Genomic DNA, 6,361 nt, shown 5'->3' with positions numbered 1-6,361 from the left:
CCGACATTTAAGATAAGCGACAATAGCCATTCATAATTCATGAATTTGACAGTATGAGCTAGTTATATCAGACTGATACCATTAAAGGAAACCGGCAGCGAAACGCTTACAAAAGTGAGGAGTTTTGAACGACCCGGTAAAAACCTGCGCCGGGAATAAGTTCACTATCTTATTCATAAATTTGAGTAGTTTCGAGGACACCAGACGGTGGCACAGCATTCAACTTTAATTTATATCCCATGTATAGCCTCACTGTTAAGATTTACTGTATCAAACAATCCAAGCCGACTATCAACCAGTCACGGCTGACGTCAAACGTTCCATTGTATATTTGTTCCACAACATTTCATGCACCGTGGCCGGACCTCTTTAAGGGTTGACCACAGGCCCATCAAATTGGCTACAACATGTGGAAACAAAGTGAATGCCCATTTCAAGGGTGGGAGGCTGTTCTTTGTTTTCCAGGGTACAGCCTCCCAGGTTTTACTTTATTATGAAGACGGTCGTGCTTGTTGTCAACATTTAAACCATTTCGACGCTTATTCCTACGTGGTTACTTGGCCACAACAGCGCCACCAACCGTTCAATCCATAACAAAATGCACTTTTATTAAGTGCCCGAAATTACTGTGATTATCAAGATGATAAATATTTTACCTATTCCTAATTTTAATTTTGTTAGAAACTACTCCCAGCTGCTGCTTTGTTCTGCGGGTCCGACCATCTGCCGCAATCGGTGTGACTGTGCCTTGATTGTGTAGGCCCTGCATAAAGCGTAGGTGGTGCTCCAAAGACCAGCAGGCCTACTGTTAGGTCACAATTAAATACCTAACCTTTTGTTAGGCAACAATTACATATTCTACTTGGAAATTATTTTAGAATAATGACGTGAAGGCTGCAGCTGTGCTGACATCAGTCAGGCTGCCAGCATCCATGGCCGGTCAGGCTCTCTCTCATAGTCACTGCATCACATGAAGAAATCATTCAGTATCGTCATGCAGAGCGCCTTGTCATTCTTCCTGTCATACGGCCTGAAGGGATGACAACACTGATACAAGAAAATGGAAGCTTGTCAATCGAAGAAGTAAACAAAGTGGTTTTCTTGAAGGGTTGACCATAGGCACCACCTCTTTGACTTGAAATCTTGAAAACTTGATATCCTAAAGCAATACATCTAGAGTCAAGATGACCCTTCGGACAGATTGAGACCGAAATTTTGAGATTTCGCGACAATATGTTGTTGAAATGAAGTGAATGCCAATTTCAAGAGTGGGAGTCCGTCCTTTGTTTTCCTTGTTTTAAATGAGCATTCACTTAAGTTCTATAGCTTTAGGATGTCAAGTTCGAGCCAAAATGCTGGTAACTTTGGTCAACCCTTCAAAAAAATTTGAAGAAGAAATCGTAACGATGATGACATAAATATTCCTGTGTGGCTGTTCCCCATTCGTCCTTCTCCTAGATATTCAATGTCTTATGATAATCATATTGCTTTTTGCTTCTAATATCGATATCTAAAATCTACATCCCTATATCTTAAGGGAGTGTCAGCCTGAGACCATTGCGTTCAGGTCGATTAGAGTTTCTGTACTGGGCGATTGTTAGTGTTTTTTGTTAGGGATCGGGGGGAGGCATACTGAACCACGTTGAGGTTTATGGACGATTTTTAAGGCGTTGCCATCACTATAAGTTGATTATAACTTGTCTGTCCTCAGATAACCGTTATCCCACCACCCAAGATGACCTCGGGCATTTACTCAAAAGAGGACTGTCAGATCATCGATCATCTCTTTAGCAGCGGTAGGCCTATAATGTGATATTCAAGTATGAAAGAGCATCACCACTACCCCATGCTGACAGATGATTTGAACTCGCATACCCCTGTACCCGTGTATGAACGCATTCTATTAAATTACGATAATATCAGTAGTGTACGTATAATACTGATTACAATCGATGAGAGAATTTCCATAGTCGCCACAAAACCATCTGTGCAAACTCTTAATACAAATTTATCCTACACATAGGCCTATTTTAGCAAATATCGATTTTAACGCCTACTTTTCATAATGATATTCTCTCTGAATCGATTGGTACTATGAGTATGATTATAGGATGAGAATCAATAATGCAGGCCTAAGCTAAGAACATCTTTTGGATTATCTTAAAAGGGACAACTTGGGCATGAGATATGTTGGTTTTTCATACAAAAATGGCTTCCAGCAGGACCGTGATTTGTCCAAAAAGGATAACTGAAAATCATCCATAAACAATGCACTAGAAAGGGATCACACCGCAGGTCTGCCTTAAATTCACAAACCATGTCCAAAACTGAATAAATCTCTCGCATAAATCCGTATTAGATATCCGACTTTTGTTCTACTACGTGTGGCGCCGCATGGTGGCAAGCAGGGGTATTATCTTCTTGGCCAGGTAATTCCATTTACGCCCAAGTTGTCCCTTTAAGTCGTATGTTTTCTGTCTTTGACGCAATGAAACAATGGCCTATACGATTATAGATCTCTTTTTTTGTCTTCGAGAAAATCTTGCGCGGTTGCCAAGCGTGTGTGGTTACTATGACGTCAACGGTATGAGTTATGGGCCGGCCATTACGACAACAACGGTAACAGCCTGCTGTTGGCATCTGTTCAGTCAACAAATTTTAACGTTACTTGTTGACGAGTTTACTGAGGTTTGATAAATGAGAAAATTGCTTACTTGTCAACAAACAGCATATTTTTAATAAACTGTTGTTGCAATGTACTTGTGGGCGATTTTTCAAAAATCGAAAATGGCGTTTTTGACTCATTTGAGGGCCAGGGTGGTAAAATGTTGCCATGAACAAGGTCGTTTTTTGAGAGCATGTCTTCTCACTTAATGACCAATTGGCGTAAAAATAATTAGACTTCAACTTACTAAATCGGTAAATCTTGGCCAAGAAAAGCTACCTATCTAGGAGACGTTCGACGATACTTTTGACGGTTGTCGTAAAATAGAAATGGTCTCAAGGCACTGAATTCAATATTGCAGATTTCGTCATCCGACATCTTTTTTCGTTTTTTGTTATATAAATATTTTTCATTTATTACAAAACAGTGTTTTATTTATGGCTTTTAATGAGTTATATTAGAAAGATTTTCCTCAACGACATTCAACCACTAGCGTAAGTACAACCTATCAATCCCATAAATAGATGCACCTTTCTCTCGCCTTGAGAAGAGAGCAGTTCTAACCAGAAGCCCCTCAACATCTTCTCTCATTGCAACGCCCTCCTTATCCTCACGATTCCAATATTTCTGGATACTGCATTCATTTGCTTATTGGTTATTGGGCCTATGGCGGTATCGGCAGCCTTGTCTTCCGCCTCCACCAAGCTTGGAAGTTAGACATATGCATAGGCCTATCGATTTTTGCTCAATTTATCATGAGTGGGAGTCATGGAGACATGTGTGTGATTACTGGGAGCGGCACGGGAATGAGCACTGGCTTCGACAAGCATGGGACTTCACTCTTCGAAATAAAGTTTTTGAGATTTTGAAAAACCTTTGATGGTTTTCGGCCAACCCAAATATGAACCCCCGCATAACTGTTTCTTGAGAGATTTTCGTTAATAGTTTCGAACCATTCATCCTGAACGAATGAAATCAGCATTAGCCAGGCAGTTGGACCGGTTCATTTGCATTTTTTCTGGAGCGGCCTGTATGCGATATTGGTTTAAACCAGTTCTAAAACCGGCGTCTGTTCAAACAAGATATTGTCCGCGAAATGGGCCACTCTCCTCGACTATCGATTACAACAGACGCTAAATTAGTATTCAATGATCATATGACATGTCCTCCCTGTTTGCCCGTCTTTTTCCAATAGAGTACGAGTACGGTATACATTCACTTGACGATCACATGCCATCATATGCATGACTGTTGCCGTGGATTCTTGAAACTGGTAAAACCCGAAACCGAGGTGCTAAGATTTATCAACGACCGCTTCTCCCGGCGCCATAACAGTTACACGAGTCCTTCGAGAGTCATATTCTATAGTTCTAACCGTTCATTCTGCACTCTTAGAAATAAGGTTTTTTAGCTTTTGAAAAAACCTTTAATACTTTTTTTGGCCAACACAAATATGCAGCCCGCGCGTAGAGGTTTTTTGGCCAGGGGAAAAACCGTCGGAGATGTTCATAATCTCAAAAATCAGGTGGGGTTTTTCATTTTACCAAAAATATTTGTAATGGTCAAAAATCTTTAATGTTTTTCACCTCTAACATCTTTATTCTTAAGAATAAAATCGGCATTAAGGCAGTTGGGCCGGATCATTTGCATTTTGTCTGGAGCACCCTTCATACGATATTGGTTTGACCCAGTAATAATACCATTGGACTACTCGGGTGACAATCCTTGGTTTCTTGCCAGGACAATTTCGGACATCACTGGCCGTTTAGAGATATAAAAGGGCACTATATCCGATAACAGCTCCGAGGGCAAAATTATTTCCTTGTACCTGGTTATTAATCCGGAGACAAAGCCGCCAATGACCTTATAAGGTAATGCTGCCGCTTCCCAACCACTTGTTGGGAGAGAGGAAATCGATAAATTGTATTGACGCTGTTCCGTGAATTCTACGACCCCCGTTTCTGTAATTTCTTTCTGAATGCCAAGGCGAAACGATGTAAATGTCGACGATGGGAATAGAAATTCTTTAAGGACATTAGACAAACGTTAGAATTTGAATTGAATCTTAAAATAAACCACAGTTCGGAAATATGTCAGTTGAAACCATTTTTGCATTCTCACAATTTAGTCACATGTCGATTTGAGTTTCATTGGCTTTGCTAGGGTAATGGCGAGAGAGGAATTGCGGCCGGAACTAGAATAACATGGAGGAAGCGAAATCATAACAGAGACGACATTTACCTTTAACAGTTCTTTAAATGTCAACGACAGAATGAGAAGAGTTCTGATGTTATTCATAGCCGCCCCTTTCTTTCTAAACGTGTATATAGATTTAGTATATATTGGTACATGTACTTGGAATGTATTGATGCAAGAAATAATAGAACGTCTTATAGAGTTCCGATGGCATTTGAAATTGCCAAAGCTCCCATAACGTTGTATTTATTCTTGGAATAAAGAACAGCCTATAAGCCTACCTTGAATCTTTTTTCAAAGACCATAGATTTCGGCCTCACAAGAATTCTCAGTATCCATTCTGATAATTTGGTGATCTAATGTTCTCAAAAGTTCATTTGGCTTTACAGAATCGAAATATTTCAACGAAGGGCGGTGAAGATCGTTCAGGGTGCGGCCCATCGTGGCACCAGTTGTTTTCATTAATACTCCGCCTCCACCGATTTTCCAACGTATACAACATGTACATGTACGACATATAGGAGTAAAAAAGGCTGAGCTCAGGATGGGTGTGGCCGTGCCTGCCTCAAGCTATTTATCGCTGAGATATAATCATGACCTAGTCTCTGCGATCCCGTGCTCATCATCCGCTCGATCAGCGTCGTGGGTGGATGGATAAAAAGGGCGTCAGATCTAGGGACCTGGATGTGAGGCGTTGGATCTCGTTCAGGGCGTGGCTGTCCCTCAAGGTATTTACCCCTGAGCCAGAGTATAATCATGACCTATAGACTCCGCGAAAGTATCCATGCTCAGCATCCGATCGATCGGCGGCGTGGGTGGATGTAGGGCGTGAGATTGACGCACCTGGAGTTGCAATCAACCGAGTTCGCTGATATTATTGACAGATATATAATGACAATTGGTTGATTTATCAGCTGGCACGCTTTCTGATCGCAGACACATCATCATCTTTTGTATGCTGGCAACTGCTTCTTTTCTGGTAACCTTTTTCTAGTTTCGCAAATGCTCTGCAGTAAGGCAACTACTTTGTATCTTGAAAATTACTTGGTGTTCTGACAACTACCTGGTTCTGTCAACTGCTGTGTCTGACAAATGGTAACTGCTTTGTATTCTGACAACTACTTGGTATTCTTGTAACTGCTTTGTAATCTGACAATTGCTTGGTATTCTGACAACTGCTTTGTATTCTGACAACTCACTCATCACTGTTTTGTCTTCTGGTACCTGCTTTTTATTTTCAAGTTAGTTGTCTGATTTACGTTCCAAATGACTGTTCCGTATATTTGGATTCATTTAATTCTCTGGTGTTTTCCGGCAATTGCTCTTGCATTCGTTTAAATGCTTTGTACACCTGCAACTATGACGGCAAAGTCTGTACGTGCTGACACTGCATTGCATGACGACCTGTGAGATTCTTCATGACTATCTGCCCATCCCAGAATACAAATACACTTTCAAACAAGAACAAGAATAAGAAATATCTCAAGCAGCTTTCTGGCA

Source organism: Lineus longissimus, chromosome 12 (genome assembly GCF_910592395.1).
Source record: "Lineus longissimus chromosome 12, tnLinLong1.2, whole genome shotgun sequence".
NCBI classification, from domain to species: domain Eukaryota; kingdom Metazoa; phylum Nemertea; class Pilidiophora; order Heteronemertea; family Lineidae; genus Lineus; species Lineus longissimus.
Note: the sequence above shows the minus strand (reverse complement) of the source record.